The sequence below is a fragment of the Acomys russatus genome, chromosome 3 (assembly GCF_903995435.1).
Source record: "Acomys russatus chromosome 3, mAcoRus1.1, whole genome shotgun sequence".
NCBI classification, from domain to species: Eukaryota; Metazoa; Chordata; class Mammalia; order Rodentia; family Muridae; genus Acomys; species Acomys russatus.
The window spans coordinates 16,207,659-16,230,879 of NC_067139.1; the positions used below are offsets into that span (position 1 = coordinate 16,207,659).

General features: G+C 41.6%; 1 non-coding gene across 1 annotated transcript; it reads left to right on the forward strand.

Annotated features, from left to right (window-relative positions):
- Nucleotides 1-1,589: 1,589 nt before the first annotated feature.
- LOC127187311 (U6 spliceosomal RNA) lies at nt 1,590-1,696 on the forward strand. Its single transcript, XR_007830459.1, has one exon. It is a non-coding gene; the product is annotated as a U6 spliceosomal RNA (small nuclear RNA).
- Nucleotides 1,697-23,221: the final 21,525 nt, after the last annotated feature.

A 23,221-nucleotide genomic window follows, 5' to 3' on the forward strand; every position in this document is an offset into this window, starting at 1 on the left:
CAGTGTTATACAATAGAGGAATTAAGAAACACAGGACATACAGAAAATAGCAAAAGAGTGAATATGAATCCTGGCTCACCACTAATTACATGCAAATAAACAAAATATCCAAAAAAGGGAGAGATTGGTGAACAGACCTTCAAAACATAATGCAAGTAAATACATGTTGTCTAAAAATATACTTTATTCTGTACTCACTATCACAGAGTGTTAGCCAATATAGAAAAGGATATAAGGAACAACAAAATAGAGCTAAAATGGGCCTGGGAACATGGCATAGCGGTAGAGTTACTTGATTTCCATATCCAAGGTCCTGGGTTCAAAGAAAAAATTACCTTAGCTTTACCAATATCAGACAAAATATACTTTAAGATTAAAAAAAAAATGTTACTAAAGATAAAATGAAGATTTTTTTTTACAATGATAAAAAGGTCAATTTAGCAAAAATAGACAATAGTGATACAAAAAGAAGTCATCTAACATATGTATTGAATAACGAGGATTTCAGAACATAAAGAAAAAAAACTAACAAAATTGAAGGGTGAAATGAACAACTGAGCAACGACAGGCAACCTAACAGCCTGTGTTGAACAATAGATGGGCACTAAGGCAGAAGGAAACAGAAGAACTGGACAGTGTTGTAAGAAACTAGACCTAAGTGGAGTCTCTAGAGAATTCTAAGAATTCCAGCAGCAGCAGGTGACACATCTCTTCTCCAATGGACAAGAAACCCTCTCTACTATATGCTAATAAAAAATTATTGATTTATATTTTTTTCAATTCAAAAAGTATTGAAGTATACTCTCTTTTTCTGAGCAAATTGTAGGTGGATATAACAAAGTGTTGGACCAGACAGAGCCAGCCTTAATCCCATTACTAGGGAGGGAGGTCAAGGCAAGAGAATTATGAATTTGAAGCCAGCCTGAGCTATCTAAGGGGGCCAAGCGTCAAAACTTTAAAAAAAAAATTAATGAGAGAAGGAAGTTTGATAATTTATAAATATAGGCAATAAATGTCATATGTCTAAATAACTCAGTGAAGAAATAAAGACTCCAAAAGAGAAATCAGAACAAATATAAAGATAGACAAACAAAATATAACAAAACCTTAAAACTTTATGGGACACAGTGAAATTGTTGCCTAAAATTAAATTTATATCTGCATACGCATCTATCCCAAAGAGTGAAAGCCTCTTCAAAGAGAACTAGCTACCCATCTCTCTGCTGCAACATAACAACTTTGGGTTGAGGGAAGGGCTTCTTTGGGTTCTGAGTTTGAGGGGATACAGCTCATCTTGGCCAGAAAATCATGACAATGCGAGCGGCGGGCAGCTCTCCACACTGTATCTGCAGTCAGGAAGCAGAAAGACACGAACGCTGATGTCCATCCTTACTTTCCCTTTCCTGTCACTCTGAAGTTCGAGCCCACGGGATAACACCACTCACTTTCGGGGAGGGTCTTTCTTCCTCCCTGAAGCCTTTCTGGAAACTCTGCCAAAGGCACTTCAGAGCTGTGTGTCTCCTAGGTCATTCCAAATCTGGTAAAGTTGATAGTAAACACTAACCAACACTCCATTTTAAGAAACTAGGGTGCTCGCTTCGGCAGCACATATACTAAAATTGGAACGATACAGAGAAGATTAGCATGGCCCCTGCGCAAGGATGACACGCAAATTCGTGAAGCGTTCCATATTTTTCAAAACAACTCTGAGATTCCATCTTACACCCATCAGAATGGCTAAGATCAAAAATTCAAGCGACACCACATGCTGGCGAGGATGTGGGGAGAGAGGAACACTCCTTCATTGCTGGTGGGAATGCAAACTAGTACAGCCACTTTGGAAATCTATCTGGTGCTATCTCAGAAAAATGGGAATAGGGCTTCCTCAAGACCCAGCTATTCCACTCCTTGGAATATACCCAGAAGATGCTCCAGCACACAACAAGAAAATTTGCTCAACCATGTTCATAGCAGCCTTATTCATAATAGCCAGAACATGGAAACAGCCTAAGTGTCCCTCAGTAGAAGAGTGGATAAAGAAACTGTGGTACATATACACTATGGAATACTACTCAGCTATTAAAAACAAGGAATTCCCGAAATTTGTGGATAAATGGATTGAACTAGAAATGATCATAATGAGTGAGTTAACCCAGAAGCAGAAAGAATCAAATGGTATATACTCACTTATATCTGCATACTAGCCCAAGGGGCATGTCCCACGAAAGCCTTCACTTACCAGGAAACTGGGACAGAGGGGAAGGCATCCTATTGGGACTCTAAATGAGAGACGCATGGGAGAACAGCAAAATAAAAGGATCCAGAGGGTCCTAGAAATCTACAAGTAGAACAATATGATAGGCAGATTTGGGCCCAGGGGTCCCGCTCAAACTAAGGCACCAGCCAAGGACAATACAGGAGGTAAACTTTAAACCCCTTCCCAGATCTAGCCAATGGTCAGAATATTCTCCACAGTTGAGTGGAGAGTGTGATATGACTTTCTCACGTACTCTGGTGCCTCACATTTGACCATGTCCCCTGGAGGGGGAGACCTGGTGGCACTCAGAGGAAGGACAGCAAGTAGCCAAGAAGAGACTTGATACCCTATGAGAATATATAGGGGGACGTAATCCCCCTCAGGAACAGTCATAGGGGAGGGGAATAATGGGAAAATGGGGGGGGGAGGAATGGGAGGATACAAGGGATGGGATAAACATTGAGATGTAACAAGAATAAATTAATAAAAAAAAAAAAAAAAGAAACTAGGAAAAGAAAGGCAAACTGAAAAGCAATCCAATCCAGCAATCCTTATAACACGAATTAAAGTGAGATTTAATAAAATAAAAATTATAAAAGCAAATTAGAATTATAAGTTATTTCTTTGGATAGTCAAAAATTTAACAAGTCTTTAGCCAGACTGAGGAAGAAATCAAGAGATGACCCTAATTATTAAAAGTAGGAGCTTCCGAGGGAACATTACCGCTGGACTCCTTCCTCATAAGCACATGAGAGCATTAAGTCTTGTGACCATTGGCCTGAATGCAAGAGATAACCCCATGAAATTATAATAATCATCTTCATGACATTGAATTAAAGAATCCCCTCAAACGGGGGGGGGGGGGAGGGGATGGGGGGTAGCAAACACCAGGCTTAATTTGAGAAGAAAACTGAAGAGCTGTAGAGACACATCTAGAAAGTGAAAAGATAAACTATAGACTGGGAGATAATATGTAAAGCATGTGTCTGATAAATGTGTGAAATACAGGAGGAAGATGCAGCATATGAGAGAGCATATATGACTCACGTCTTACATAAGGCATTTATATTCAGAATATATAGTCACACATTACTACTCACTAATAAAAAAAATCTATGTTTTAAATTTACAAAGTATGTGAGTAAAAATGTCTTGAAATATATGCAAATACTGAGAGCATTTAAGAATGCTCACTCTCCCTAGCCATTAGGAAAGCATATATCAAAGTAACGCATCATATTCACTAGAATAGAACAAAAACTATAGCCAACAAGGTAAATGGAGGAGTGAAGGAGTTAGAACCTGCCTAGGCTGCTGGCGAGGGTGGAAAATGATGCAGCCACTATGCAGAGTCATTTGCACAATTCCTTACAACTGTCAACACAGAGTTACGGTGTTGCTGAGCAGTTCCATGTGCCTAAGCAGTTCTGCTCCTTGGTACACACCCAGGAGAACTGAAAGCACAGGTCCACACGAAAACCTGCACCCATATGAGCATTGTTTATAACAGTCAAAAACGTGGAAACAACCCAACAGCCGTCAACCGATAGATTAAAAATATGTAGTCACTCCATAAAATGGGATTTTTATTTGGCCATAAAAAGACACAAAACAGTGACGCATGCTACAATACGGATGAACCATATGCATTATGCTAACTGAAAGAAGCCAGGCATGAAACATCACACGCTGTTTACTTCTGTTTATATGAAGGGTTTAGTGCTAGCTAATCCACAGCGACAGATTAGTGGTCTCAGGGGCTGGAGCCGGGAGACAGGAAGAAATGACTACTAACATGCAGACTTTGCTGCCTTTGCTTCTTTTGCCACGATGACTGTGCTCTGGAATTTTAGAGCCAGCATGGTTGCACAACTTTGAGACTATAATAAAATCCTCTGAAATACACTTTAAATGTGTGGATTTTATGAATGTCCATCTCTATAAAAATTAAGAGTTTGGTAGTGAACAATTTTATACATGTATTGTTATACACTGGAGTTCTTTGTCTCGAGCACAGACTCCCAAATGTGAGGTCGCCAGATCAAAGAAATATCATTTCCCCTCCTAATTCTATACATCACCAAGTTATGTTCCAAAAGTAGTGCATGAACTGGGCACGGTGGCACACACTTTTAATCCCAGAACTCACTCGAGAGGCAGAGGCAGGTGGATCTCTCTGAACTACCTAATGAGTTCCAGGGCAGCCAGAGCTACACAGTGAGACGCTGTCTCAGAAACAAACAAAACGTGGTACGTGGACTCAGAACTCAAGGAAACTGTTAAAGTTTTCTGTTCTGCATTCTGTTTTAATCTTTGCCAAGCTGACAGGTAACAAAAGCATCATAACTCTGTGTTCCTTTTCTATTGTACTTTTTTTCATTTGTGTGATTATTTGAAATTCTCTGACTATGAATTGCCAAACTGCATTTTCAGCCGGATTTTCTACTGTATTGTTCATTTTTTCTTAACAGTTTATGAAAACCCCTTACACGCTGGAGAGGCTCACCTTTTATCTTGTGCGTTACAGATCCAGCTTCCTTTTGTAAATGACACCTAAATGCTCACTTGGGTGGACACGGTCACGGTTGGGATGAAGAGCAGGGAAAAGCAAGGACTACTTTATATAGTCTCTTTCTTTAAACTTCTACCTCCCTCCCCGACCCAGCTCTTTATTCCGCGAATAAACAGAAACCCTCCAATAAGGAAGTTCTCCCACAACCAAACACACTGGCCAGCCCGCATCTGCAGCCCCATTGGGCTACTTGTTAAATTTCCAAAGTGTTCACTTAGGGCCGTTAGCCCCTGGGAATGGCCGCCTCTAACAGAATGAATCCTCTTGCTTTGTGTCACTAGTCCAGTCGCCATAGCCAGAAGTAAGGGGTGTCAGAAACACTGGTTGTATGGACTTGACCACCTTGCATAGAAATTGGAGACAGTGGCTATTCAAAATTAAACCCATTTTGAAATGAATGGGGCTAGACTGAATCTACTCTCGCCACACTTGAGAGAACAGTTTTCTCACTTAAAAAAAAAAACTCAAACTTTAAAAACTGAGGACCCCCCCCAAGAGAGATTTCATGTGGCTAGTTTATATGCACCCATTTTTTCCTGTATTGGAAATTAAAGCAATTTTAGGTTATTTGTTTATTTTTAAAAGATCAACAATAAGTTGATCAACAGTAAGACATTTCTATGAATAAAATATTATATAGAAAATAAACTATTTTTTAAAATAAAATGTTAGTGAGGCAAGTGGCATTGTCTTATACCTTCACAAATTCCTTTGCTTTTGGCTTGATATAAGATGGTTGGGTTCTCATAACAGTCACGCATTTAGTTTACTGCAAGATGGTATTTTCCTTGAATTTCTGACAGTCATGCACTTCACACAGCCTGCTGGCACAGGGCAGCACTCACCTACTTTTTCAGGTAATTTTGGGTATTCATCTTCAGTATAGATCAACACTTGAAAAATAATGATTTCTTAAAGATCTGTTGGAATATGGAATCTGAAGCCACACCAGCAAATTTGTTAACACTAACACATAAGAAGTTATGGGTCTGGGCTAAAGAGATGGCTCAGCAGTTAGAAATACTGACTGCTCTTCCAGAGGACCTCTGTTCAATTCCCAGTACCCACATGGAAGCATAAAACTGTCTGTAACTCCAGTTCCAGGAGAGCTGATAAAAACAAACAAACAAACAAAAAACCAGTGCACATAAAATAAAAGTAACTCGTTTAAAAAAAGAATGTATGGGTCAGCCTCTCCTGGTTTTACAGGCAGCAAACATTAGTTGTTTGAAAACATCCATTCACCAAAGCATACAGATTTTTCTATATTTGCTACATTTCATGGAACAATTAAAAAAAAAAACTTGTTAGCATCATCATTTACTTCAGCTGCGAATTACCTAATTTTTAGGATTCTACCAAGCTGACACTGGTAAACATATATTTTCCAAAGACCTAGTTTGTATCAGAAAGCCAAAATTTAGCCCTTGAAAACTTAATGTATCAGTTATCATCCCCTTGGCATGGCCAGCTCACTGCTGAGTTTTAAGGAAAAGTCGGCCAGACCCAGAGTCCGAATAGCCACCAGTTTTTGGTCATTGTCCCAGGTGGATGTGTACCCAGTAAAAAACAGCAGTTGCTTCAGCCACCGTTTTAAGCAATGGCACTCCAGCCTCCACTGCAGACCACAGGTCACTGAATACACTGGAAGGAAAGCCGCAGCAGGACTTCGCACTTGGTCACGGTGGTACTTCTTCCCACACTCTGCCACTGCGCATGCGAAAACGCATAGACCCAAGGGCTGGACTTCAAAAAGCAATCAACTTTCATCTCACGGCCAAGATATTTATAAAGAAAGCTGGCTTAATTGTCTTGTTTTATTCTCCTGTTTGCTACAAGCACACATGTAGATGTAAAGAATCCAGTGTGGACATTGTCAGCGGGCTGTGTCGGAAAGCACCAGCAGCTTGACCCTTCATGTCTTCTGCACCCTCAGCACAGACGTCAACACAATCCGTCCAGTATTAAACTCGGAGACTGAGAAAAGTCATGCATCTCTTTGAACATTTCGGGTACTATGTGTTTGTTCCTCAAAAGTCCCGTAGAAGAAACTTCCTTCAGTGACTCATTAATTCGGTGCCGGCTAGATATGAACAAAACAGTAAGTCCAAACTCCATTTATAAGCCAAAGTGCAAAGTGTTTCGGACGTACTGTTAAACTCAGATTCTATGTTCTTAGTTAGAGCATTACTCACACAGGTCTGGCATTGATGGACAGGGCCGGTACCCATCTTCCACTCATAGACATTCAGCCAGGCTGGCAATGCCAGCTTCTTTCTTTTCTGGGTTGCTGCATCCATTTATTCAGCCCATGGGACTCAGGGACTTATCTGTCCAGTGCTCCCGAGGGAGTCTCTTGAACTCTGGTCTAGAAAGCCATAACAAATAATCTGGGAGGGAGAGAGTTAAAAAAAAAAAAATCCATCATGCCTGTATTTCGAATCTTACATTCCTTTTTGCTTTAAGCCCTGAACATTTGGTCCAAAAAATGAATTTGCAATTCAGCTATAATCATAATATACTTTGGTTTTATTTTCTGCTGACATAAGACACAAGAAGGTGAAAGGTGAAGATCTGTGGGGCTGAGGGGGAGGCAGCTTTAAGCATATTTTTAAGCATATTTGACCCAGTCTCTTCAGACTGAGTTTGTGCCTTCATGGGTGACAGAGTTCTCTGATACATCAGCTTAACCCTTTCCAGCATCTTTTTTCAAAAAAGGTTTTTTTATTTTATTTTATGTGTAAGAGTGTTTGTCTACATGTATGTATGTATATTACACACACACACCCAGGTCCCATGGAGACCACAAGGAGTCAGATCTCTTACAACTGGAATTAACAAACTCCTGTGAGCCTCCACATGGGTGCTGAGAACCAAACATGGGTCCAAACATGAAGCAGCAAGTGTTCCTAACTGCTAAGCCATCTCCAGACCCCTGTTTTCAGCATCTTAGTGTACAATTTAAGAGAGAAAATCTAGGACACCTCCTTTAAAGCAATTACCCATCAATAAATATATCAGAAATATGTTATGAACTTCATTTTATTTTGGAGCAAGATGCTAGATTTTAAAGTGCTAAGTTTCAGAAGAAATTGTCAAACTTAGAAAAGTTTTCCAATAAAAACAGAATATTAAGACAAAATTTGGTATTTCTGTATGAGTGCAAAAAAAACTGTTGGGATTCAAAAACAACATTTATTTAAAAAACCAAACGAAAAAAAAAACAAAAACAAAAACAAAACAAAACAAAAAAAAAAACCACTTTGAATGGGTGAAGGTGAAATGCCAGGAAGAGCAGAGACAGGCTGAGAATAAACAGTTCATCTCACAGAGGGCACACATACATGTGACCTCCCACTAACTTGGAAAGCTCTGGAGAATTAAAGAGTACACATGTTCCATTAGCCATCAGAGGAATGGCATCGCCACATGCCACAGAGCTTCTGAATCTTCCGTGCTGTCCTGTAAATAGGGAATGTTGTCTTAGTATTACTGTGAAAACAGTATCGATCTCAGACTCCATGAGAGGGCCAGAAAGGCCCCGGACAACCTCAGGCTGCTTCGTGAGCATCCATCTCTTGGGTAATTTTTGTTCACTCTAGCAATACCGGATTAAACTAGTCTTAAAGGAAGGATCCAGAAAAAGAAGAAAGAAGATCTTGGGAAGGGATGTGGGCTTTCCTGCAGCCTTTGAGGCTTCTGAGCCGCCTCAGGAGCTTTGATTCTTTGAACAAGGAAAGTCTGCAAACACGCATATGCTGTTGGGCCTTCTCCAGCAGCCTCAGGCGGAAAAGGCAGTCAACAACAGCCTCGCTCTTCATTCCTGCTTCTCTGCAGCTTTTCCCTCCACTCCTAGGGATGTGTGCAAACTGCACCATCAACCTCTCACATGTGCACACCATTCTGGAGATGGGTCATAAACACTTGAACTCTCTTGGCTCAAAAGTGGGGACATTTTGGCTCCAGACTCTGCTGAACTTTGCCCATTCCAGAAATAACCCATAAGACATTCCCAAGGCACTGAGTGATGCAAACCACATTTATCCACTTACCATGGACAGAACAGTGAGTGCAGTGCAGATCAAGCCAGACAGAGGAGATGTGGACAGTGGTCGCAACACCGAAGGCCCTTTCCTCGGGCTTGAGGAAGTTGTTCTGCAATTCACGGAAGAGCCTTCTGTTGCAGGAACACTCTTGTTTAGCATGAGTATCAAGGGATCCTCTTTGTTCCTCCCTAAAACATGGGCTTATGGGTAAGGCCTCCCTAAAACATGGACTTATGGGTAAAGCCTGGCAGATGGCCGGTTACATCCTTCAGGAGTTCTGTTAATAACAGTAATACCTGAAAACAGACTGAAAGCAGCAACCAAAGGTCTATCACATTTTCTGCAGGTACAGTTGTCAAATATCTACATTTATTTTGCGTGTACTTCTTAAATTGCAGTCATATTCAGTGCCTGTGTCTGACCTGGTAGACCTGGGTGCTGTTCCCTTTTCCTTTCAGTCTCATGGCAGTTTTCAATCTAGATCAGTTAGCTCTCGCTGCTATAACAATACAGCACAGGCTCTGCAGTTTAAACATTTATTTGTATTCTGTCCAAGATGAAGGCACAGGCAGCGCTCGCTCCTTGGCATACAGATGCAGCCTTTGCCCTGTGTTCCTACATGGTCTCCCTCTGTCTGATTTCCATCTCCTCTTCTTCCAAGGACATCAGTCACACTGGAGTAGGAGCCATTCCTTCCATTTTGTCCTAATTGCCTCTTACAAGACACAATGTTCAGATTTAGACATTCTGAAGTGCTGGATGTTACAGCTTCAGATGCAAGGGATGCAGTTCAGCCCTAGCACTAGCTGGTCCATCATTATTTTGGGTTCTCTTAGATAATTCTAGTGTGTGCCAGCCAGCAGACCAATTCACCCTGTTTACCTTATCATATGTGGCAAAGGTGGCTGGCACATGGCAATAATCCTAGAAATACTTTTTGAAAATATGAAAGTTTTGTAAATGTTTACATGGAGACCAATCTGTACCACAAAGATGAAAAACATTTTATGTTAAATACCTCATTCTGTAGTGATCAATTCTCCAATTAATTTTTTTTTCTCTTTCTTTCTTGTTTTTTGTTTTGCTTTGAGTTTTCAAGACAGGATGTCTCTGTGTGTAGCCCTGGCTGTCCTGGATCTTGCTTTGTAGACCAGGCTGGCCTTGAACTCGCAGAGATCTGCCTGCCTCAATTAATTTATGATAACAAATAACCAGAGGGTAAACTCAAAAGGTCATTCTGAAGCCTTCAATAGCTTCCTGGGTGCTAATTCCAAACAAGTGTAAGAATAATCCACTTAGTATCTTTACCCTTGTTTTAAAGGGAGGAGAGCCGAAGACCCTTTCAAAATATCCTTTTCAAGGGGAGTCTTAAGAGTCACTTACCATGTCTCTAAGAAGAGTTTATCTTGGACTATGCTGTACATGGGCTGACTTCTTCCACGTCCACAAGCTATTCTGCATGTGAGCAAAAACTCTCGGAAGCCACAGCATGTGCAGATTAAAGAAGAATGCTGCTTTGGTCCAATTTTCCCCACATAAGCTATCACCATCCAAGTTCATATGCAAATGAGCTCCTTTAAAGCACAAATGTTTAAAGCAGGAAATTGAGCAAATCTGAGTCGTTGAGGGTTTTTTCCCTCCTTCTTTCTAAATTAAAAAAAAAAAAAAAAAAAAAGGATGTTTCCAAAGGCATACAGGAAAATGAAGACGTTTATAACCTCCATTCTGTGAACTCATAAACATCTGCGTTTGCATCTGGCATTATACAGCCTGACTACACCAAAAGTCACCCCATACCCTGTCTAAAACTGTTCACCAGAAGAAAGACTGTTTCAAAACGCATTGTGGTGAAGGTCACAGAAAAATTCAAGGGAGAAAGGCAGATTTGATTCTCTCTGAGCTCCACAGAATGGACTGGAAAATTCCAAAGCCCAGGATTTATCTTTGTCAGTTTTATTTCTTAAATAGCCGAGTCCTGAAGGGCTTTCACTGAGGGCAACGGAGAGAAACAGAAATAGCGACTTTGTGTGTGTCAGCCTCAGTAGGCTACCCTTTCCACACAGCACCACAAGCAATCTCTCCCACCTTGTTTAGGGAAAAGCACAATTTTAGGAAATCCAAACAACCTGTGAAGCCACTGACCTCCGGATAACCTAGTTAGCAACAATGAAGCTTGAAAGAGATTTCAGTTGAAGGGGGGCGAAAGGAAAAGAAACATATGAAAGGGGGGGGGGAGCTTTCCCATTTTAGAAGACCTGCCTTGATGGGTTTGGGCTGGCTCTGAAGCCTGGGTGTGACCCCCAAATGCAGGATGTACCATTTACTAGATGGCACACAATGCTACTCTACAGCACGAGTCAACCTCACCTGCAAGGCACAGGGAGCATCCTTAAGATGTCTTGCTCTGTACCCAGCACTATAGGACATAATCCCTATGGACCCCAGGGGCCTTTCTGAGATATAAGGCACAGTAGCTCTTGTGTGCGGGTCGCAAGGGTGAAGAGCCAGGCAGATGTCCACGTTGTAGGAAGTGATTGTGTACAGCCCTCCCTCCAGCTCTGTGAAGGCCCTATAACTATCTACCTGGATCCCACTCATAACAGAATGTACTTGAAACACTTGTACATTCTGTTCTCATATTCAAATTATGGACACCTGGAAAAGCTCAGAGTTTTTGACTTTTTTGTTTGGCTGGGTTCTGCCAAAAACAAAAACAAACAAACAAAAACCCGGGGAAATTAGCAAACTTTCTCAGGATCTCAAAAACCTAAGTGAAGAAGACTGGAATCACCACCCTGAACTACCTGGCTCCAGTCAAAAATGGGGAAGCAATGTTTTTTCTAAATAAGTCTTTTTACGTAGAACAAGAAAACAGACAAGACCCTGGAAGATCAACCGCTGATGGCGTCAACCGGGAGTAAACAGCAGAGCAAGGTAAGGTGGGTCCCTACAGGCTGACCCCTTCTGTCTAGCTTTTAAGGGACCAGATGAAAGAGAGTGACTCAGACTGGGCCAATCAAAGAACAGCCCCATCCACAGGGGCCGCCAGTGCTGGGCAAGGACCTTGGAGTTAAAACCGTATTCACCTCCTGTTGCATGGAGCTAAAGTCTAGCCCTGGGCTGGTCAACCATCTCTCCACATCTCAAGATACTTTCAGATTTCAGTTCTTAAGAGGTGGCCCATTGGGCAGACATTTTGTATTTTGTTTGTAATCTTTTGTAAAGACATTTGTAAAAGCCATTTGTCCACACAGAGCCGGATAATATTTTAGATAAGCAGCACTATTGAGCTGCGCAGAAGAAGAGAGGAGAATGTATGGTCATTTCCACAGTTAATTGGTGTTTATATGCTCAGCAGTTTGTCTGCAGTTGTCGGACATTTTGTGACCAATGTCCCACCCTGTGAAGTAGAATCATAAATCAATTCCCTCAACCCCCTTACACCACACAAATTAAAGCAGATGGGTCTTCATGCCTCAGAGGTACCAACAAGACGCGTTTTCATGAACTCTGATCTATTGTTCCAGTTGTCTTCATGTGAGTGCCAGCGCTGCTCAGGATGGAAAAACCAAAATGAAAGTAGAGAGGGACTCCACAATGTGTCAAGTCTGTGCCGTCAACACCAGCACTCTAAGGGCGGGAAAGCTTCCACTATTCATAGGAAACTGAACACCCTCACCTCTCTCCCGCCTTTGTCAGCTCTCTTTCTTTCTTCTTCTCTCTCCCCCTCTCACCTTGTGCTAAGCATGTGCACTACCACGGAAACGCACCATCTCTCCCACTTTCTTTAAAACTTTCTCAAAGTTGCCTCTGCAACAGACACCCAAAGACTAAGAAGTAATACTTGACTGCTTCCTAAGCCCTCTTCCTCCACCCATGTTTCAGATTACGTTCTTTCACTCGTTCAACAATAAATTCCAATTGTGTTAAGATTTTCCAAATGTCATGGGTCCCCTACTGGGACTAAATCCCAAGAGAAAAGGTAGACACGACCATTGTCAAAGAGACACAAGAAATAACTTGTTCGTTCACTCTCTTGGATTAGGACTACTCAAGGGCACCACTGGACGGCCCGAATTGAAGACATGTGTATGACTCAGGGCCTGTGCAATGTGACTACACTGCATTCTAGCAGTCTTCAAGGAAGCATGGCAAAGGAAATTACTTGACCATGAAAAGTGACCTCACCAAAACCAGAGAGAAAATAGGGACAGATTTATAATAAGGTTTATAATAGAATGTCCAAGTAGGGCTAGGCCCGTTGCTCAGCTTTGGGGTATGTGGCTAATAAAAGCAAGTGCTGGCTGGCCTGCTGTTTCTAAGTGCCACGGACCTATGATGTCAGAATTCATTATGCTCACAGGGGCTATTTGCTGCCTTATAAACTTGTAGACAAGGAAATTGTTAGTGTAGAAAAAGCGGGAGGGTTCCAAAGCTAAAATGCAATCACTCATTCAGCACTTTCCCCCAAGGACCACCAATCCATTGTTGAGGACTTTTCCAGCCGAAAGCTGGAAGTCCTGGGTCCAGAGTAATAAACCTCCCTGCCCTCCCTCGTTCTGTTCTGGAAACTCACATGGTGTTGGAGACAGGCCTGGGTTGGGGTAAAGAATATTCCGCGTGTATCTGTGTTTCTCTCTCCCAGCTAAGGTGGGAAAGGGGAAGGAAGAGAAATGGGAGGAAGAAATGAAGGAATCGGAGACAGAAATCTCCATGTTATTGGTGGGAGAATGCAGGAGGTCTTGTCTTAAGACTACTGTTCTTTTTAATGTTTTTTTTTTTAAGTTTTACTTTATTTTTAAGGGACAGAGCACATGTGTCACAACACACATGGCAAGGTCAGCAAACATCTTCGAGGAGCCAGTTCTCACCCTCCACCACATGCTTTTCTGAGACCGAATCCAGGCCAGGCTTCCCAGCAAGTGCCTTTACCCACTGAGGCATCTCACTGGTCCGAGGCTAGCTCTTTAAAACTTGAATTAGACCGGCAATATTAGGTGCCACCATGTACTAAATGTTATTCAAGACATGAAACCCAAAACTGGGCTTTGCACATGGTAGGCATTCAAAAGTGATTCACCAAATGAGTGATGGGCCGAAGTTATATCAACCTGAGACTACAGCCCAGAATAGAGAAGACATGTCAAGTATAACCCACCCTTCTGGAAGAAAATACATGGTTTCCCCAGGAGCAGTCATCTTTCAAGGGCCTTGGGAAATATCCCTAAGCATCAGAGATACTGTCCAGGGTCTGGAGCATAGCCCTGCAGCAGAGTATTCACCTAACATGCAAAGGCTTGCATTCAACACCTAGCTCCACAAATGTGTGTGTGCCCGCACTTGTGTGTGACATACCCACATAGACTCCATCTACTTGCCTAATTATGTACAGTTACTTCTTCTCCTCTGCTTGAGAAGCTGGTGTCTCCTATTCAACAAACCAATTCTGGTTCTTTAAGTCAAAAAATAAGAAACAATGAATTTTTATTTAAGATGATAAATAGTATCTGAATCTGTCTTAAACTCGCCTTCAACATAATAGTTAATGATGAAATGCTAGGAACAGTCTCATTAAACCAAGGGACAATAAAACATCCACTATCATCAATATCATTTACTGCTGTCTAGACATTCTAGCCAATGCAATAAAACATGAAACAAAAAATAAAAGGTACAGCACTTGGCTGAGTTTCCCAAGGCTTACCCTTTGAGACAGCTCCTCTGGAATGCTAAAGAGAACCAAAAACTTTCTTTGCTGTAAGATGTCCCAAAGACTGTGATTCCCAAAGAATTGATATACATTTTTTGAAATTTTCATCTTCTGCTGAACCTGATGATGCAAGCCCGTGATCCCAGTTCTTTGAGAGGCTAAGGCAGGAGGATTTCAAGTTCAAGTCCTGCCTAGGCTACAGGGTTAGTGCATTGTCAGATAATTATACTGTTGTTGACATTCGAACATTTTCAATTCCTTTACTCAAGAAGCTTCTCTGTCTTCCATAACCTAAAAGCTGGGTGTGGATTCTAAGTTGCTGCTAAGAGACTTCAAGGTAATTATTTTGTCTTCCTAGGAATTCAGTCTTCTTATCTGTGAGATGGATATTTATTTTACACTGTATTAGAAATATTTTAGCTAATGCACAGAAATTGCTTAATGTCAGTTGTTGACTACTCTAGAAGTGATGGGACCTGGGAGAATGGAACCAATAAATGAGGCAGACTGAAGTCTCACGTGATAGCCAACTATACATTGAGAACATCGGACAGTTTATACTCTGGGAATAAGAAGTATCAAATGAATAAAGTTCTCATGAGTTCAAGCTGTATACGATCGCAAGGACACGCCACATATGTCGAAAATATGTTTTCATATATACATATATATGATCTGCTACACCTGGAAGAAGTGTGAAAACACATTCCAAGAACAGTTTCATGTTTTGAAGATCTGAGGTCACAAGTCTGTATGTTGCTTTCTCACAAGCACTCAGAATTTCTCCTCACACGACTCTGTTCTTAGACCATGTTCTGACAGTTGATCATTTTTAGAAATTCAAGTTTAAATCATCACAAATTACCATTTTTGCTATGAAACAAAGTGGGAAAAGATGCCATAAAATAGATTATTCCTTAACCATGGCTGGTGAAGCTGTAAAATCTTGGAACCAAGTTTGTTGGTTACAAAAAAGAGGTGGTTTGACCATTTAATAAAAATAAAATAAAATAAGTCCTAACTCATGGTGGAACAATTTCACTTCTAGGAAGCAAATGTGCGGTAGAGGAGGTTATTAGAACTGGCCAAGCCGTGGTGGCATATGCCTGTAATCCTAGCACTCAGGAAGGCAGAGGCAGGCAGATCTCTTTGAGTTCAATGCCAGCCTGGTCTACAAAGCAAGTCCAGGACAGCCAAGGCTATACAGAGAAACCCTATCTTGGAAAAAAGAAAAACTGACCTATAGTTACCAAACTGGACAGAATATAAACTCCATCAAATAGGATCACAACAACAGATTTTTGAGTGTTGGATATGTGTCATTATTTGGAGGTTCCCTTTGGTAAGGTCTTAGAAGTGGCCTTCTTGTGAACCAGAAATTGAGATGGGTGTAGGAATAGCTTAGGCAAACTCACCTAGTCGCTGTTTCCATCCCAGCCTGCTGACCTGAGTGAATTAGAGAATTAGTGGTTTGTAAACTAAATTATTGGAGGACTTGGGAGATAGCCCACTGTTAAGAGCACTTGCTGCTCTTGCAGAGAGCCTGAGTTCTGTTCTCAGATACCACATGGCTCACAACTGCCTGGAACTGCAGCTCCAAGCTAATGATGAAATGCAAGGAACATTGTCACTAAACCAGGGGGACAATAAAATATCTACTATCACTAATATCTTTTACTGCTGTCTAGGCATTCTGGCCAATGCAATAAGACATGACCTGCATGGGCACCGCACTAAGGTGCACATACCTACACATAGACACATGTATACAGGCATATACATGATTGAAAATAAATATTTTTAAAGTTAAATTTAAGGGATTGAGGGTACCATGGTAGTAAATTATATGGTTTTCTAAATCAGAAGTCTGTTTCCTTATCTTTTCCAGGAAACGCTGGCTCTGTAAGTGACTTGGTACTGCAGAATGGGGTCTGCTATTATCTTTATTATCTCCTTCCCAACTGTGAAAGGCATTTCCCATGCACCCCTGCTCCACCCCCAAGGCAAGGGAATTTCCTGCATAATGAGCTCTGCCCCCAAGGCAGAAGCCTAAAGCTCACTTTCCCCGTCCCCTGCAGCGAAAGGTTTCACATGCAACGGGACTCTGCCCACCAGACCAAATCCTGTGAGAATGTATTTGAAAATCAGCATGAGAAACTAAGCAGCACACTCATCACTACAACATTTCTGACCAAGGGGATCTCAGGACAGCACAGCCAGTCATAATGGTACTCAGCAGTGATTGACCTGTAGAAGGATCTCTCTGCAGTGAGATTCAGTTGTTTGTTGTTCCTGATGTTGCAGATTCTTCAAAATCTGACTTCTTGGTCCTCTCAAGGACCCAGAAAAATCTAAAAATGCCTTTTTAGTAAGCATCATTTCTGCAGAGTCTACACCAGTGGTTCTCAACCTTCCTGAATCTATGACCCTTTCGTAGGGTTGTTGCGCTGACCCCCAACCATAAATTTTTCCTTGCGCTTCATAACTGTGAGTTTGCTACTGTTATCAACCGTGAAGTAAACATCTGATGTGCAGATATATGTTCGGCTCCCAAAGGGGACACAATCCACATGTTGAGAACTGGTGCATTAGATTAACTGTGAACTAACTTCCTTTGGATACTAACACTACTCCAAAGAGAAGTACAGATCAAAACTTTTCCCACCCACTAAAAAGAAGAGGGCCTTCATTTCACCATCAGGGGACAGACTACTGCTTGGTTTTGGTTTTTCATTTTTATCTTCTTAGAAGCAAAGATGGAAACACAGCTCTCACCGATGATGCTATTGTGTTCTGGCAGAAGAGCCGGGTCTGTTTCCTAGCACCTACATGGTGGCTCACAACTGTCTACAACGCAGCTCCAGGGAGTTCATCACCGTCTTCTGGCCTTCATGAGAAGGCCATCAGACACACCTGTGGTCCACAGACTTACATGCCGACAAAACATACACACACATACACACACACACTAAAAGAAATCAATCTAAAATATATATAAAATAAAATATTTGATTTGGAGCACAGTTTCTAGGCTGAAGTGGGTTCTGTGTCCAACAAAGTCTTTGCTGTCATCACTGAGCTGCTAGCACAGCCTGGTTCACATTTCTTCTGCCGCAAGACGCATCCTGTGTTGCTTGAGTGAGGATTTCTATTGTTTGGAGCCTAAATTACATCACTGGAGACATTCTTTAGTTCTGTTTTATTGTGAGTTGAAATCTGACATACCATTTTTGATTTGGGAAGTATGACTTGATAATCTACCTTAAGCCCCATTTGTGTGTGTGTGTGTGTGTGTGTGTGTGTGTGTGTGTGTGTGTGTGTGTGTGTGAGACATGGTCTCACTGTGTAGCTCTGGGTGGCCTGGAACTCACTGTGTAGACTAGGTTGGCCCCAAACACACAGAGACCTGGCTGCCTCTTCTTCCCAAGTCCTGAGATTGAAGGTGTGTACCACTGCACCTGACCTAAGATCCCTCTTTAGCCTTCTTCCAGCCTTGCTTTATCTTTTTAATCAGAGCTGTGGTTCTTTCTGAACCTATTCCAGGCTCTCCCCAGCATCCTAAGCTCCAAGCCTGGGTGCATGTGTTGAACAGTGCTGAACTCAGGCCCTTCATTGTAACAAAACTGAGGTTTGGCCTCAGTATTTCCAGAGGGCATAATATTATGTATATTATATTAGTATATAATATAATATATAATATTACATGTGACACATTATTTTATATATTATATATTATATTAATAATATATCTCCAAATAATGTAAGAGCAACTGAATTACAGAAAAGCAATTATCACACAAACATATGTCTAAAAAGTGGGCTGCCTCATACAAAAAAATAATGGGAGAATCAAGTGACCATCAAAGGATTTTAACCTACTGTGCCATGTTGAAGAAGTCAGTACCACAGGCTTGTCATAGGGTAGGTGACTGCATAGAAAAAGAAAAGCCCCAGTCAGACCCCCACCTTGCTTACTCACACTTTGTTTTTCCAATTTAAACAAGGGACACCTAGAGAGAAGGCAGACGGGCCAGGCTCCCTCATTCTTTTGGCATCTTTTGAATAATGCAAGATCATTCATTGGGACCTCTAATATTTGGTTCCTCTTAGTCATTAACCCTCATGGCAACATGACCTGAGAGCAAAGACCACCACCATCTTCTAAATGTCCAGCACACTGCCCTCCTGCACCGCCACCATAGCACTTAACTTCTTACTGAGGTAGCTTCTATTCTGCAGCCATTTTATCTCTGACGCATTTTATCTTGTATGCATTTCTTTGTGGACCCTCATCTTTCAAATTTAAGCTTTGAAGACAGAGTCCTTGACATCTTCCATGAGTATTTTTCCCCCACACCTAAAACACTGCCTATCTCAGGACAAGCACTTAGAATGCATTTGTGGAACTGAAGAGCTGGTGATTAATGAGACCCCCTGGGCCTGACAGCTCCTCACCTCTGATAACACTGTCCCATGGTTTCTGAACCCTCAATCATGTCTGGGGGGCAGGGTGTACATCCACAGGCATGCACACACATAAATTTGTGCACATGTACTGGCCTCATTCTTTTTGTTACAAAGGGATTCCTTCATCTGAGAAAGCAGAAAAGTCACATGATGGCCAACAAAAGTACCCTCAATGTCCATGTCCCAGAAAAGAAAAGCAGAGGAAGGCCCTCCCGAACTGATTTTTCAAACAAGCCCAGAGAATGACTGAGTGGTAAATGCTAGACCCTGTCTCTACTGGTCCAACCACTAAGGCAGTAGAGCAGGCAGGGGTTACATGAGCTCCCCATATCTCACGGCTGGGTGACTGAATACAAAGCAAGACAGAGTTCTTATGGGTATGGAAATGTTGTTACCTGGAGAAGAAGAAAGAAATACCAGGCAAACCCAAGAACCATGACTTCTGTCTCTGTGGGATTCAAATCTTCAGACTCAACCAATTTTGACTAGTAAACATGCAGAAAATAAAACTGCGTCTGTATTGAACATGTTCCCACACTTTTCTCATCCTTATTTATAAATAACACATCATAGCAATGATTGACACAATGTTTATGTTGTTATTTGGTTCTGTGAGTCATCGAGAGATGAATTAAAGTAGTTGGAAGGGTGTGCATAGACTAAATGCAAATACTGTGCTAAGAGCTTATGCATCATAATTTTACGTATGTATGGCACAAGGTAACATTGCAATACATGAACACAAGGTAACGTTGCAATACATGGTATACAATACAAGGTAACATTGCAATACATGAACACATTGTGTGATGCTCAAGTCTAGATAGGATTTCCATCACCTCATATTTTTATCATTTCTTCATGGACAAACCATATAAAAACCTTCTGTTGGGAGAATATTTTGTGTCTGTGTGGAAACTGCACCTATAAATCTGATGATCTATGGCTTAGGCAGGAAATAGGAGGCGGGGCATCCAGTAGACAGAAAGAATTCTGGGATAGAGACAGGCACAGAAGAGTCAAGAACAAGATATGAGGAGGCTAGGTACATGGTACCTGAGCTGAGGTAACCAGCCACATGGCAAAAATATAGATTAGTAAAATGGGTTATTTTAATTTATGAGCCAGTTCAAGAAGAGCCTAGCTATATGGCCTAGGTATTTGCATTATATAACCAAGTTTCTTGAGTCATTATTTCCAGGTAGCTATGGAGCCTGGAAGGAAAACCTCCCATAACAGTATTCCACTGTGTATTTTTATTTATCCATTTGTCCAATGTTATGCACGTATGTGAATTTCACATCTTGGCCATTATGAATATGGTGCCGTGAGTATGGGAATGCAAATATCTTTTCCACAGTCTAGGTTTATTTCCTTTGGGAAATATCTGGTAGTGAGATTACTAGGTCTTATTTCAGGGTTTGTTGTTGCTTTCTTTTTGTTTTTGAGGAATTTCCCTCGAGGTTTTCCACAGTGGCTATACTAAAACCACTCACCCACAGTGTGCATGGGTCCCTGCACAGCAGTTGGTGCCTTTGCCTTTGTGAGGTTGCTATTTCAGTAGAGACAGGTGGGATCTCCTTGCAGTTTGGATTTACTCCCCTGATGGTTCCTGAGCTTCAGCATTTCTTCCTGCACCTGTTGTCCGTTTGCACATCCTCTTTAAAAAAAAAAAAACTTTATTAAAGTCATTTGTCTCATGTTTTTTCTTTTTCTTTATTCTTCTCTCATAGATTACATCCTGAAGGCAGCTTCCTCTGCCTCCCCTCCCACAGCCTCTTCCCCCTCCCCACCTCCCTTTCCCTTACTCAACTCACCCCTACTCTTCACCTCCACTCAGAAAAGAGCAAGCCTTGCATGTACATCAACCAAATACAGCATAACAGGCTACAATAAGACCAGACACACATTCTCAAATCAGGGCGAGATGAGGCAACCCAGTAGGAGGAAAAGAGTCCCAAAGGCAGGCAAAAGAATCAGAGACAGCCCTTGCTCCCGCTGTTAGGAGTCCCACAAGAACACCAAGCTACACAACCATAATGTATGTACAGAGGACACAGGTCAGACCTATACAGGCTGCCTGATCTCTGTGAGCCCACTTAAGTCATAGAGTCAGTTGAGTCTATGGATTTTTGGTTTGTTTGTTTGTTTGTTTTTGAGACAGCGTTTCTCTTTGTAGCCCTGGCTGTCATGGATCTCACTCTGTAGACCAGGTTAGCCTACAACTCAGCCTACAACCTGCCTCTGTCTCCTGAGTGCTGGGGTTAAAAGGCATGTCTCAGTACCTCCCCAGTGCCCACTTTTAACGGAATCATTTACTTTGGTTTTTTGTTGTTACTGTTAATGTTGCTTTCTTTTTGAGTCACTTGAGTTCCTTATCAGATAAACAGTTTACGAACATTTTCTTTCATTTCTTTGCCTCATTGATTATTTCCTTTGCATTACAAAATACTTTTAATTTGGTAGACTCCCATCAGTCTAGTTTTACTTTTGATTTTTTTTTTTTTTTGTATGTCCATCAGTCTAGTTTTGCTTTTGATTCCTTTTTTTTTTTTTTTTTTTTTGGTATGTTTTATATGAGACTTGAGCACCTAAGAATCTAGAATTCTTTAGGAAGTTCTAGAACCATGTTTTATGAATACCAGCTTGTCTAGAAGATTTTCTAGGTATGAAACAGTAGTGGAATTTTCACCCTATCTTCTACCTTCCTGCTCTCTTTCAAAGTTCCCTGTTATTAACAGCAATGTCAAACTCTATTGACCTTATGGTTTACTTTGAATCTTCCTATGACTTCATCTTTTTATTTTTCTAGTTTCAGAGGCATGAAGGATGTGGCCCTCTCCCTCTTAAAGAGATTAATGTAGAAGGTAACAGATCAGACAACTCCTTTCAGCTCTCCAGAAAAGAGAAAGTGAATCATATTATGAGAAAAGGCATTGCAGGCTGCCACAGAAAATCACCAAAAAAGCTTCAGAATATCTTAAGCTTGCCTGCATTTTCAGAGTGAAATCAGTCAGGTAGTATTTAAGGGCAATGTGGCTTAGTTTACCTTACCTAGAAGGTAAATTTAAATGAGATTTTTTTTTTTTTTTTTTTTTGCATTGTGTGAGCTTCATGATTTCCTCCACTCCCATCAAATGAAATCTCACATCAACGCAAGGCATGAAAGTAGACTGTGAATGAATTCATGGCAAACCATATCCTTCTCACGTCACTATAAACCCACAAACACTGACCTATGAAACCGAGTCTGAAAATACAAAGGAACAGCTACCCTTCCTCTCCCAGTGGCTTGCCTCACCTGCTCTTCCTGCCTAGGAAATCTCAGCGCCACCTTATACTGCACCTGGGGATTCATTCAGCTTCTCCCAGGACCTTTCAAAGAGCCTCCCACTTGCAGAAAGGTTTTCCACAGGGGAGGGCTCAAGCAGAAACCACTGAAGTGTACCTTGCCATCACAGCTGACCTAGCATGGCAGACTCTCCCAGGCTGCTGCCTTCCACCTACACAGAGCCTTTGACTACAGGTAGGTGAGGGGTACTTCAAGCTGTTTTATGCACAGTGCTCTCTGGGACACCATCTGTCCTTCCCACCTTTGCCTTCTCTTCTCTTCTCTTTCTTCCCCCAGGCAGAGCTCCAAATTCATTCCTTCTTCCTGCTCTCCTGTCCAACGCCCAGACCCTTGCCCAGTTGCCCTGCTTAGACTTCCCACACTCCTTCTGAAGTTTGAAGCATTGTTTGTTCAGTTAGTTTGTTTACAGGTCAGGCAGGATTTCTTTTCCGGGTGGGGTGGGGGGTAGCACCCCTCTCATTGCTGAGCGAAAATGACATATGGAAACAACTCATAATTTCCCAGATTCTTAACATATTTTGAATCCAAAGATTTGAAAGGAGGTGGGTGGATAGCTGTCTGTCTTTAAGCTGTTCCTGAGTAGTTAGGCATGAAGACTTTGGCCTCCATCCTAAAGAGGAAACCCCAGCTTGCACAGCCTGGGGGGGGGGTGGGGGTGGGGGTGGGGGTTGGGAGGTGCGTGTGAGGAACTGAGATAATGAAAGGCTATTCCAAGCAAGAGTTTATGTGAATGGTTTATTTAAGTGGCCATTAAGGGGCAAAGGTGTTTATATGTGTAAAATATGCATATGAGAGGAAGTCAGAGGATAATTTAACC